Raw genomic sequence first — 11502 nt, 5'->3', positions numbered from 1 at the left:
CTGGGTGTGAGGGGCCGACTGATTACACTGTGATCCCTTGTGAGGCTTTGTTGTTGTGCAACGTTAGGTTAGAAAATGATTGGCTGTGAGCAATCACGTGGGGGCATGAAATCGAAAGTGAAATTCCCAGAATTTCAGAGACCACTCTGCCGGCAGGGGATCAGCACTCGCCAGTCGCTGTGGGCTTTGGCCTCAGGGTGCCTCCAGCAATGCCTTCAGTAAGCACCCCCTGATTTATCAGGGAAAATCCACAGGGGGTCGACCCCCCATGGGAAGGACTCAGTACGGTTTCCTAGTCTGGGGAAGTGTGAGTGCCAGCTTCTATTTGGAAGCTTGTATAAAAATTCTGTTATCATCCAAAAGTCTGTTTTCCATGGGAGATTATGAGTTCGTGGCGGAGTGGCTATGTCCTTTCTGTGCCCAGAGGGCTGTCCTGGGTCTGGCGTGGAGCGAGGGGAAGTGCAGGCAGTGATGTGGGGAGGAGCAGGGAGAGGCGGCTGAGCCAGGCGGGGGCCGTCAGGGCAGCCCCTCAGGCGTGGGGTGTCTGAGGGGAGAGGAGGAGTGGGTGTGGGGAAGTGCTGGAGCAGAGAGACCCGGATGTGAGGGCTGCAGAGGCCAGAGACAGTGCTGGGGGGCAAAAGGGGGAAGTTGCTCAGTTGGCCTGAGGGACAGAGTCCAGGGAGGAGGAGGAGGAGGGTGAGGGAGGCAGGTTGGAAAGGTCTTGTAGCTGCCTGCAGGGTGTGTTCTGCACCGTGAGTCAAGAGGAAGGTCAATCCTTTATCGGATGTGTAGCATGAAAATATTTTCTCCCATTCTGTAGGTTGTCTATTTGCTCTAATGATAGCTTCCTTGGCAGTGCAGAAGCTTTTTAATTTGATCAGGTCCCATTTATTTATTTTTGTTGCTGCTGTGATTGCTTTGGGGGTCTTCTTCAAAAGGGCTTCACTTCGGTGCACACATGGAAGTAATATTCATCGGGTGCCAGGCAGGTGGGAAGGGTTGGAGGGGATGGGTAAATTCACAACTAATGGGTGCAGAGCACACTGTCTGGGGGATGGGCATGCTTGTAGCTCTGGCTTGGGGAGTGCAAAGGCAATATATGTAACCAAAATGTTTGTACCCCCATAATATTCTGAAATTAAAAAATGAAATAAAATAAAATAAAATTTAAAAAAAAGCTAGAAGCCATGAAAAAAATAAAAAATAGAAAGGTCAGCCGGGCGCGGTGGCTCATGCCTGTAATCCTAGCACTCTGGGAGGCCAAGGCGGGCAGATTGTTTGAGCTCAGGAGTTCGAGACCAGCCTGAGCAAGAACGAGACCCCATCTCTACTAAAAATAGAAAGAAATTATATGGACAGCTAAAAATATATATAGAAAATATTAGTCGGGCATGGTGGTGCATGCCTGTAGTCCCAGCTACGTGGGAGGCAGAGGCAGGAGGATCACTTGAGCCTGGGAGTTTGAGGTTGCTGTGGGTTAGGCTGATTCCACGGCACTCACTCTAGCCTGGGCAACAAAGCGAGACTCTGCCTCAAAAAAAAAAAAAAAAAAAAAAAATAGGAAGGTCAATAAGGGACAGGAAGCTGGAGAGGAGCTAAGGGGCAGGAAGATGGGCAGCTTCAGGGAAGACTAACCCCAGCAGCACAGCCCACGCCCTGCGGCAGACAGAGCCTCAGTCAGGAAACTCAGTTTGTAATCTCAGTCTGCCAAGGTCTGATCTCTAGGGAGACCTCCCCCCATGCCCACTGACACCCCACCTTCTGGCCTCAGCCACCTCAAGTGACCCTGGAGGGCCACACTGTGTCTTAGCTTTGCACACGATGACCCCGGAATGCAGGGGCTCCAGGGTCTGACAGCTGCAATTATTTCCCATCAAATAGCAACAATCTCAGCTGCTTGAGGGATCCTTCTTCCTTGAAAAGTTCTATGTATAAAAAAAATTTTCTGTAAAAAAAACAATGGAAAAGGACCAGCATACTCTACTGTAGAGGCCCAGCTTCTACTCTAAGCTCCCGGGACTCACTGACTCCGACACCTTCATCCTGCCCCCCCTTTGCCCGGGAGGCCGCTCCTACCCCACCCTCTCTGAAGCCCCTGGGAAGAAGCAAACCCCTCTCCCCTCAGGGCCCTGGGACACGCTTTTTGCTCCTGTATAGCTCTTGCCCCTCTGCTGTGAGTGACACTGATCTGGTCTGCACCTGTCCCTTCCCAGCTTGTGCCTGTCAGGGTGCTGCTCTCAGCCACTTGTACTGAATGGACGTGTGACAACCGCTGCTAAATTGAGGAGTGTCAATGGAAAAGCAGCTGAACTCTGTAAAATAATTTTAAAGAGATTTATTCTGAGCCAAATTTGAGGACCATGACCCGGAGCCATGCCCAAGAAGTCTTGAGCAAGTGGACTCGCTGTGGTTGGGTTACAGTTTGGTTTTATACATTTCAGGGAGACAGGGGTTACAGGTAAAGTCACAAATCAATACATGGGAGGCGTACATTGGTTTGGCCTGAAAAGGTGGGCCATCTAGCAGTGGGGGGGGGGGGCTTACAGGTTATAGGTGGGTTTAAAGATTCTTTGGCTTGTAATTGGTTAAAGACATGAAGCTTTGTCTAAAGGCTTGTCTCTGATTAACATAGATTTGTTGTATAAATTGAGGACCTGCAGGTTTGTCTTGTATACCCTTAGGCCTGTTAATGGGTTACAAAGGATGTCTCCAAGAAGGGAGGGGGCACGATGAGGCACGTCTGACCTCCCTCCTCATGGCAGGCAATTTAGTTTTAGGACATACCCTTGGCCAAGAGGGGGTCTATGCAGTCAGCCAGTGGGCAGGGGGTGCCTTAAGATTTTATTTTAGTTCACAGGGGAGGAGAAGGAAAGGGCTAAGTGTTAGGAGGTGAGAAAGAATGTGTTATTGGACCACATGGTTTTGGTGGGGAAGATTAAAGAGGAATAAGTGAAGTGTCATAGAAGTTAAGACAGCCAGCTGTCTTATGCTTGGTGGGGAGAGAAGCAGTAGGGTTGAGTGTAATCTAAGGGGAGACTAATTGGTTGATCAGGGTCCAGAGCATGATGTATCTCCTCCCAAGGGAAGTCAAAATCCCCCTGTAAGTATGTGTCCCAGAGAAATTGAAGGAGACGATGTTTGAAGGGGTTGGGGTGGAGTGAAGGTAAAGACTGTTTTGGAGCAAATTACTCATCTACTTGGAGATTTGAGACCGGTTCCTCTGGTACGCGGGTGAGCCCAATGGCTGTGGGTCCTGTTACAGTAGACCTGTGGAAGAGGGGGTAGAGGTAATAACTCCCACATTTTAGGGTTTAAGATGGGAACTGTGGATCCAGGTTGAGGGACCTTGGAATTTTGCTGCTGTTGGTGTAGTCAATAGAACAAGATGCAGCCCCCCATTTTGGTTGGAGTGGTTTGAGATGTGGGGTCCTTAATAAAACCCAATCTCCAGGCTGTCCGGTTGGATCCTGTGAAACAGAGCTCTGTGATTGTGGTAAAGTTTCTTTAGCAAAGTCTCTGAGTAGCTGTCTCACCAACCCCAGGGTAGGTGTGTAGTTTCTAAGGGCAGGGGGTCTCAGTGTGGGAGCAGAGTTAATGGAAAGGGGCGGCCGATGAGTTCCTAGGGGCCGAGGAAAGTGGGGCCCTTGGCGCTGCTCGGATTCGCATGAGAGCTACTGGTAACAGGGAAGTCCATGGCTCCTTCGCTTCTGAGATGAGTTTAGTGAAGTGAGCCTTGAGGTTGGAATTCATTTTGTCTGCCTTTCCCGAGGACGGGTCCATATGGAATGTGAAAGACCCCGAGTATGCCTAGGGTTTGTATGACCTGTTGTGTGACTGGGGAGATAAAGGCCAGCCCATTGTCTGACTGAATTGAAGTGGGAGTCCAAATCGGGGAATAATATGTTCCAAAAGCACACGTGAGACCTCTGAGGCCTTTTCTGAGGTTGCGGGGAATGCCTCTACCCAGGTGGCGACTATGGTGAGAAGATACTTGGTTCTTTTGACAGGAGGCATGTGAGTACAGTCGATTTGCCAGTCTGGGCCAGGAACACAACCCTGTGTCTGATGAGTAGGAAGAGAGGGCGGCGTAGCGACTCCCCGAGGGGAAACTGAGTAACGAATAGAGCTTTTGCGGGTTATGTCTTGTTGAAGAGAAGATAGGTTTGGACAGTGGATGAGAGGTTTTAGGAGGTGGCGTGGAGGTTTAAAGCCCACATGTAGTGAATTATGTATATCTCTCAGTATAGAGTATGTTTGTTCTCCTGGGAGGATGTATTTTCCTCGGTTTAGCAGCCAGGGGCCAAATTGAGCGGCCCCAGCTTCTAGTGAGGAATGTTTTTCTTCAGGGGAATAGTTAATGGGGTCATGAGAGGTAGCTCTCATTTGGTTGGCAGGAGTGGGAGGATTTCGCAAGGCTGCTCTTTTTGCCTCTTGGTCTGCTAAGTTATTGCCAATCGCAATGGGGCCAATGGCCCTGTTGATGTCCTTTGCAATGTATTACCACTGCTGCCTTTGGTAGGCGAGCAGCTTGTAAGAGTTTAAGAATGAGAGGCGAGTTGACTATTGGGGAGCCCTTTGTAGTGAGAAAGCCTCGCTCCTCCCATATAGAGGCATGTGAGTGTAGGGTGTGAACGGCGTATTTGGAGTCTGTATAAATGTTACTTGTTGCATACTCTGAGAGTGTTAGTGCCCTGATTGGTGCCACCAATTCAGCTTTTTGAGAAGATGTCCCTATGGGCAGTGGCTGGCTTTCGATAATGTTCTCTCGGGATGCCATAGCATACCCGACTCTCCTCTGTTTCTCACGCAGAAACGTGAACCAGTTGTAAGTGGAATGAGGTATGTATGTATGGGCTGTTGAGAAATGCTGGGGAAGTGGGGAATTTTATAATCCAGCATGTCTGCGCAAGAATGCACGGAATGATCACGAGAGATAGGTAAGAGAGTGGCCGGGTTTGAAGGAGGGCTTTTGGCCAGGGAGATATGTGGAGTTTCTACGAAAAGCAGATGAAACTGTTGAACACGAGAAGACGTCAGAGTTTGTAGGGCCGGGTGTGAGAGATCGGCAAGGGAGTGAGAAGTGTAGACAGTGACGGGCTGTCCAAAGTGAGTTTCTGACTCTCCTTGTGATAGGAGCAGCAGCCACCACTAAGGCTCTCAGGCCCCGAAAGTTAAATCCAGCTGTCTGGACAAGTATGCTGTCGTCTGTGTGTCTGGGCCATTATCTTCTGTTAAAATTCCCAGTGCTACACTCTGCCTTTCATCAGTATATAGCTGGAAAGGTTGGGTAAAGTTGGGAAGTGTGAGTGTCGGAGCAGAGGTCAGGGCATTTTTTAGGGCTTCAAGAGAGGGTGGAATATTTATAATAGGATCTAATGGCTCATTGAGATCCCCTTTGTTTGCTTGATATAAAGGTTGAGCTAGGACGCTGAAATTAGGGACCCAAACACGGAAATATCCAGCTAATCCCAGAAAAGAGAGGAGATCTCTCTTATTGGTGGGAAGAGGTAGGGAAATAATGAGATTTTTTCTGTCTACTGTCATTTCTCTTTCCAGGGGAGAGGGCTAATCCTAGATAGGTTACTGGAGGTAAGGAAATTTGTGCCTTTTTGGGAGATACCCTATAGCCTTTCTCCGCCAAGAAATTGAGGAGTTGTATAGTATGTCGGCGAGAAATAGTCTCAGAGGAACTATACAACAGTAAATCATCTACGTATTGTAAGAGGACAGACAGGGAAAGATTTGGTTGGGTTAGGTCAGAGGCTAGTGCCTGTCCAAAGAGGTGGGGGCTGTCCCTAAATGCCTGGGGAAGGACTGTCCTAGTAAGTTGTTGTGACTGGAGTCTGGGTCTGTGCATGTGAAAGTGAAGATGTCTTAGGAGTTAGGATGTAGTGGGATCAGAAAAAGGTATCTTTTAAATCTAGTACTGTGTAGTGGGTGGTGGAGGGCGGGATAAGAGATAGGATGGTGTAAGGGTTAGGGACTACGGGGTGGATGGGTCTCACAGCCCGGTTAATGAGTCTTAGATCTTGGGCAAGGCGGTACAATCCATCTGGCTTTTTTACTGGCAGAATAGGGGTGTTATATGGAGAGTCAGTGGGCCGAAGTAAGCCTTGGGGGGAAAGAAAAGCAACGATAGGTTTCAATCCCTGAAAACTTCGTAAAGGAATTGGGTACTGGGCTTGGAGAGGAAATTGAGAAGGGTCTTTTAAATGTATCAGGATGGGGGAGTGGTGAGTGGCTATTGAGGGGGTTGAACTATCTGAGGCTTTGGGGTTGACTTCAGATTCCAAAAAAGGTATAGGAGACGGAGGGGAGTCTGTGAGGAGAAAAAGAAGGGTGGTATTTGCCTGTGGCTCGTGATCGACAAGTAGGTAAATAGTAGCATGTAATTTTGAGAGAATATCTCTTCCTAATAGTGGGGTTGGGCACTGAGGGAGAACTAGAAATCAATGAGTGAAGATGTCTGAGCCTAGATGGCAGGTCAAAGGGAGGGTTATTAGAGGGCGGGTGACAAGGCTGTCAACTCCCACAATAGAGTGTGAGGAGAATGGTGTAGGTCCGTGGAATTCTGGCAGGGCTGAGAATGTTGGCCCCCTGTCAGTGAGAAAGGAAATCGGCTTACCTGCCACCCACAGAGCTACCTGGGGATTCGATGTGGCGATCGGCTTGGGGGCTGTTGGTCCCTGGCACTGTCCGTCTTCTGTGGCCAGGCCTAAGGGGTTCGGCCAGGCCTAGGGGGTTCGGTAGTTCGAGATCGGGATTGTCCCGTTTGGTGGGAGGAAGGGGTGTGGCTCTGCCTCCAGGGGCTAAGCTGCAGTCCACCTCCCAGTGGTCCCTCACTCCACAGAGGGGACAAGTTGATGACGGCTGCCAACATCTGATACTTGGCCTGGTCCCTCTTTTGTTTTTGAAGTTGTTGCTCCTCATCCCTGTTATGAAATACCTTAAAGGCGGTTTGTAACAGATCTCTTGTGGGGTTTGAGGACCATCCTTTAATTTTTTTAAGTTTGCATCTAATGTCAGGTGCAGCTTGGGACATAAAATGTATATAGAGAAGTAAAATTCCCTTGAGGGTAGAAGGGTCTAGGGTATAGTTCTATAAGGCCTCGGTGAGCCTGGACAGGAAGAGAGTTGGATTTTCATCCTGTCCCTGTGTGATTTCTTTTAGTTTTTCATAATTGACCACCTTGTGGGCAGCCCTTTTCAGGCCCACTAGCTAACAGGCATGTGATCATATGATCTCTCTTAGCCCATCCTTCTGTCCCGTCTTGGGTTCCTATTTGATAATCCCATAACGGGTCTATTCTGGGAACGGTGATCATCCTCACTGATTGGGCAGAGGTGTGTCTACGGATTTCATCGCCATGTGCCTGGGCAGTGAGCCAAACCCTCTCCTTCTCCTCAGGAGATAATTAGAGAAAAGAATTATGTAGAGGTCATGCCAGGTAAGATCATATGATATAGTTAGATGTTCAAATTCTTTGCTAAAAGCATGAGGATCGGTCGAGAAGGAACCTAGTCTTTTCTCTACCTGGTAGAGATCAGAAAGGGAGAAGGGAACATGTACCCGCACAAGGCCTTCCGCCCCAGCCACTTCCCAGCGTGGGTATAAGCCTAGCGCGGTAGAATCCCAAGGTAGGTCCCAAGATTTGGGCAGAGCAAGAGCGCATAGTGGGGTGAGGGGGTTGGGAGGGGGTGTGGAGTGGGTTCAGGCAGCCGTGGAGGAGTTCTGTATGTAGGAGGGCTGAGATCTGAGGGATCAGGATCTGGAGTTTCTGGTGGTCCTGGCTGAGGGAAGAAGCTGGGAAAGGGGTTTAGTGTGTAGTAGAAAGATTTGTGCCAGATTGCAATTCTGCCAGAGAGAGGGTCGTGAGCGGAGAGTGAAGAAGGCTTGGACATAAGGGATTTCGGGCCCGTTGCTGTTGCGATGACAAAAATTATCCAGATCCTGTAGTATGTTAAAGTGAAAAGTTCCATTTTCAGGCCACTGAGAGTTATTCTCTAACTTACATTGTGGCCAAGCTGTATTACAGTAAAAGGTAAGTCATTTTGGCCAAATTTCATCAGTGAGACCTAGTGTTTTGAGGCTTCGGAGAAGGCACCCCAAAGGGGTAGTTTTAGGAGAAGGAGGGTGAGAGTGTCCTCTGTTCCTGGAAAGAGTGGGGGATCACACGAGGCCGATTCTACTCAGTTCTAGGCATCCCTAGAACGAGGCAATGGCACGGGAGTGACCTGCAGGCGATGAGTCGGAACAGGTGTCCCTGTGTCCACTGGCGGCCCCAGGGGTGAGGGTCCTCCAGCTTACCAGCAGGACTTTCAAGTCAAGATGAGTCGTGAAACAAGAGCGAGAGCGAGAGAGGTTGGGGAACAGCCTCTGGCTAAATGAGAACAAGAGGGATCGGGAAACGAGAATGAGCTTGTGAGCTCCCACTCACCAGGAACAGGCTATCTCAGGGTGTAGATTGTGGAGGTCAGTAAGGAAGATCCGAGTCCCAGTCATGTGTCTCTCTCTCAGCTTGGTTCAAGAGGGTTGCGGTGGACAATGCCTTACTCGGCCGAGCTAGAGTGCTCTGCCTACACTCCAGGATCAGAGACAAGTTAGAGAGAGGACCCTGCATGGCTCAGGACTTCTCCCAGCCACCTTGTCAGCGACAAGGGAGGTTCGTGGCTCTGAGGGACTCTTGATCTACCAGGGAGACTGGCCTCTCTCAATTTAGTCAAAGATCCATGGAAACCTTACTGGTGACCCAGGCACTCAGAGGAAGGCAGGATTTGGGAGTTCCTGAGTTGCAAGCCTTGCCTGCTAGAGTCCCAGAGGTCATGTCTACCCGGTGTGCCCTCCCTGGCTTCAGCACCAAATGTTAGGTCCAGAGCAGAGAGGGAGACACACAAAGCCTCAGGTGTAGCAAAATGCTGTTTATTTGAGCACCTGGTGCAAATATGTGGAGGCCAAAAAAGCATCCACCCTGAGGGGGAGCGGAAAGTCTTGGGTTTTATAGAGGGTTTCTTTGTGGGGGGCGGGTGAGTACCAGGGCCAGAACGGCTGCTGCAATACAATTTTTTAAACAACCAATTTCTGGGACCCCTGTGTCTGTTTCATCCTGCAGAGATAAGGGATGGGGGTAGTTCTGTCCTTATCAGGGGGGATAGGAATGCCGGCATCGTCAAGGTCTGCAACTGTCTGTTAGATTTTACAACCTCTGAGGACTCTCAGACTGCTGTGGCTATTGTTTTATAAGTCTAAGTTTTCCATTAACCACATTCCATCCTATACATACTTTTTGAGTTCCCACCTAAACTTAACACTAAGGAGATGCCTCTCCAAAAGGGACAAGTCCCTGAGCAGCTGGCTCTCCCAAGACCATTTTTAAAAATGGTCATTGAGAAACTTTTTTTTTTTTTTTTTTTTTTTGAGACAGAGTCTCACTCTGTTGCCTAGGCTAGAGTGTCGTGGCATCAGCCTAGCCCACAGCAACCTCAAACTCCTGGGCTCAAGCAATCCTCCTGCCTCAGCCTCCTTAGTAGCTGGGACTGTAGGCATGCGCCACCATGCCCGGCTAATTTTTTCTGTATTTTTAGTTGGCCAGATAATTTCTTTCTATTTTTAGTAGAGACGGGGTCTCACTCTTGCTCAGGCTGGTCTTGAACTCCTGAGCTCAAACGATCCACCCGCCTCGGCCTCCTAGATGCTAGGATTACAGGCGTGAGCCACCGCGCCCGGCCTGAGAAACTTTTCTTTGTTACCTACCAGGTGCCATGTACCTTATTAATATTGATATGATTAATACTGTCATGTTTATCATCTGACATAATTGGAACTCAAATGGCACTTAAGGTCTTCCCTTCACCCCTCAGATGCAAATGGATTCCCCTCAAACTCTCCTCCCAGCTGCTCTGGGAGACCCTGCACCCCTGGGTGTTCTTCGGGGACAACAAGCAGAGGCTGCCTTGCTCCTGGGTCCCTCCTGCTGCTCAGTTAGTCCAATTTGGGGATCATTTCACTGACTCTTTTTCCCAAGCCAAAGGGATAGTCCCCATTCCTCCCCTCCACAAAATGTCACTCTCACAAGCCCAGAAGTTCCTCTCAACGGCTGGCTCTCTCCAGAGGGTCAGAGGGAGGGCGGAGGTTTCTATCAGAACCCTACAAACCACCGATCCCTGGAGCATCGCCGGCCCTGCTTAGCGAGGTTTGGATCTCCGGCAGGAGCCGTTCCCTGCAGGCTGCACCTCCCGCCATGGTGCTCAGGACTATCTGTCCCCTGCGCTCTGTGGCCTGTCTGAACCCTCAAATTCCTATTCCCGTCCTCCACAGAACAGCTCCGCTTTCCCTGTGTGACTCCAGACTACACCTCAGGCCTCCCCGCACCTGCAGCCACCTGTCAAGGTGTTTCCCCAAACACAATGACCCTCTCCCTCAGGGGAGCGCTGGCAGGGAGTGTTGAAATCCCCACGCTCTCACCCACACACGTGACTCTCACAGACACCGGTGGGATATTCTCCCATGAGGCTGAGACAGGACAGGGGATCCCAACCCCCTGAAGTCAGAGATGGTTCTTCGCAGGCCACACTTTGAGCTCAGACAAAAGCGTCCTGGTCCAGCACTCACAGCCCCGTGTCCCAACCTTCTGCTCTGCTTCCAGATCATCCCTGAGATAGTGGTGTATGTCGTGCTGGTGGTTGTCTCTGCCCTGCTTCTACACAGGGCAAGGGCGTATGCCCACAGTGACGACACCGAATATCACCGGTGAGTCCTGGAGCTCCTCAGCGGGTGGAAAGATGCCCCAAACGGGTGGAGACTGGCGGGTCTTCATGGTTCTTGCCCAGGAGTGGGAGCAGCCCTAAGGGGTCTCAGGGCCTCAGTGCCCACCCTTCCTTTCCCCTTAACACCCCTCCTGTGTGTCTGTTTTCCAGGAGGGACTTTCCGAGTCCGACAAATACACAAGAGGCAACTGGTCAGGACACCTCCGATTCTGGCAGTGGCGCGGCAAGGAACCAGGACAGTGGAGAATAGGCCTGGCTGAGGAGGCACCATCTGAGTGGGACATTAAAGGACAGCGAGGGTTTCCTCCAGGTCACGAGGTCCCACACTGTTTGGAGGAGCTTTGGGGCGAGTGAGCCATCTGCTGGACACCATCAGTCCTTTCATATGCTGCTACCACGGATGTGACAGAAATGGCTTGTTCAATCCATTTTCAAGATTGGTTGAAATTTGAGGCAAAGTAAAAGATATTTAAGACAAATAGTAACCAAAATAGCTGTTGCAGCAGCATTAATATTAAACAAGATGGAATTAAATACAAAAGCATTGCTGCTAAGTATGAGGACTATTTCATAGTGATAAAAGGAACAATTCACTACAAAAATATAATAATCTCTAACCTCAGTGCACCTAAAAACAACCTCAAGCTATATGATTTAAAATTTGACAGAATTATAAGTAAAATTGGACTAACCCACGATCATAGTTTTTTTTTTTTGAGACAGAGTCTCACTCTGTTG

General features: G+C 49.7%; 1 long non-coding RNA gene across 1 annotated transcript; it reads left to right on the top strand.

The window, feature by feature from the left end:
• Window positions 1-142: 142 nt before the first annotated feature.
• Window positions 143-11170, top strand: LOC138384602 (uncharacterized). Its single transcript, XR_011233676.1, has 3 exons — window positions 143-218; window positions 10644-10747; window positions 10915-11170. It is a non-coding gene; the product is annotated as an uncharacterized lncRNA (long non-coding RNA).
• The last annotated feature ends 332 nt before the right edge of the window (window positions 11171-11502 follow it).

Source organism: Eulemur rufifrons, chromosome 6, assembly GCF_041146395.1.
Source record: "Eulemur rufifrons isolate Redbay chromosome 6, OSU_ERuf_1, whole genome shotgun sequence".
Classification (NCBI taxonomy): domain Eukaryota; kingdom Metazoa; phylum Chordata; class Mammalia; order Primates; family Lemuridae; genus Eulemur; species Eulemur rufifrons.
This window is presented reverse-complemented; position numbering and strand designations above follow the sequence as displayed.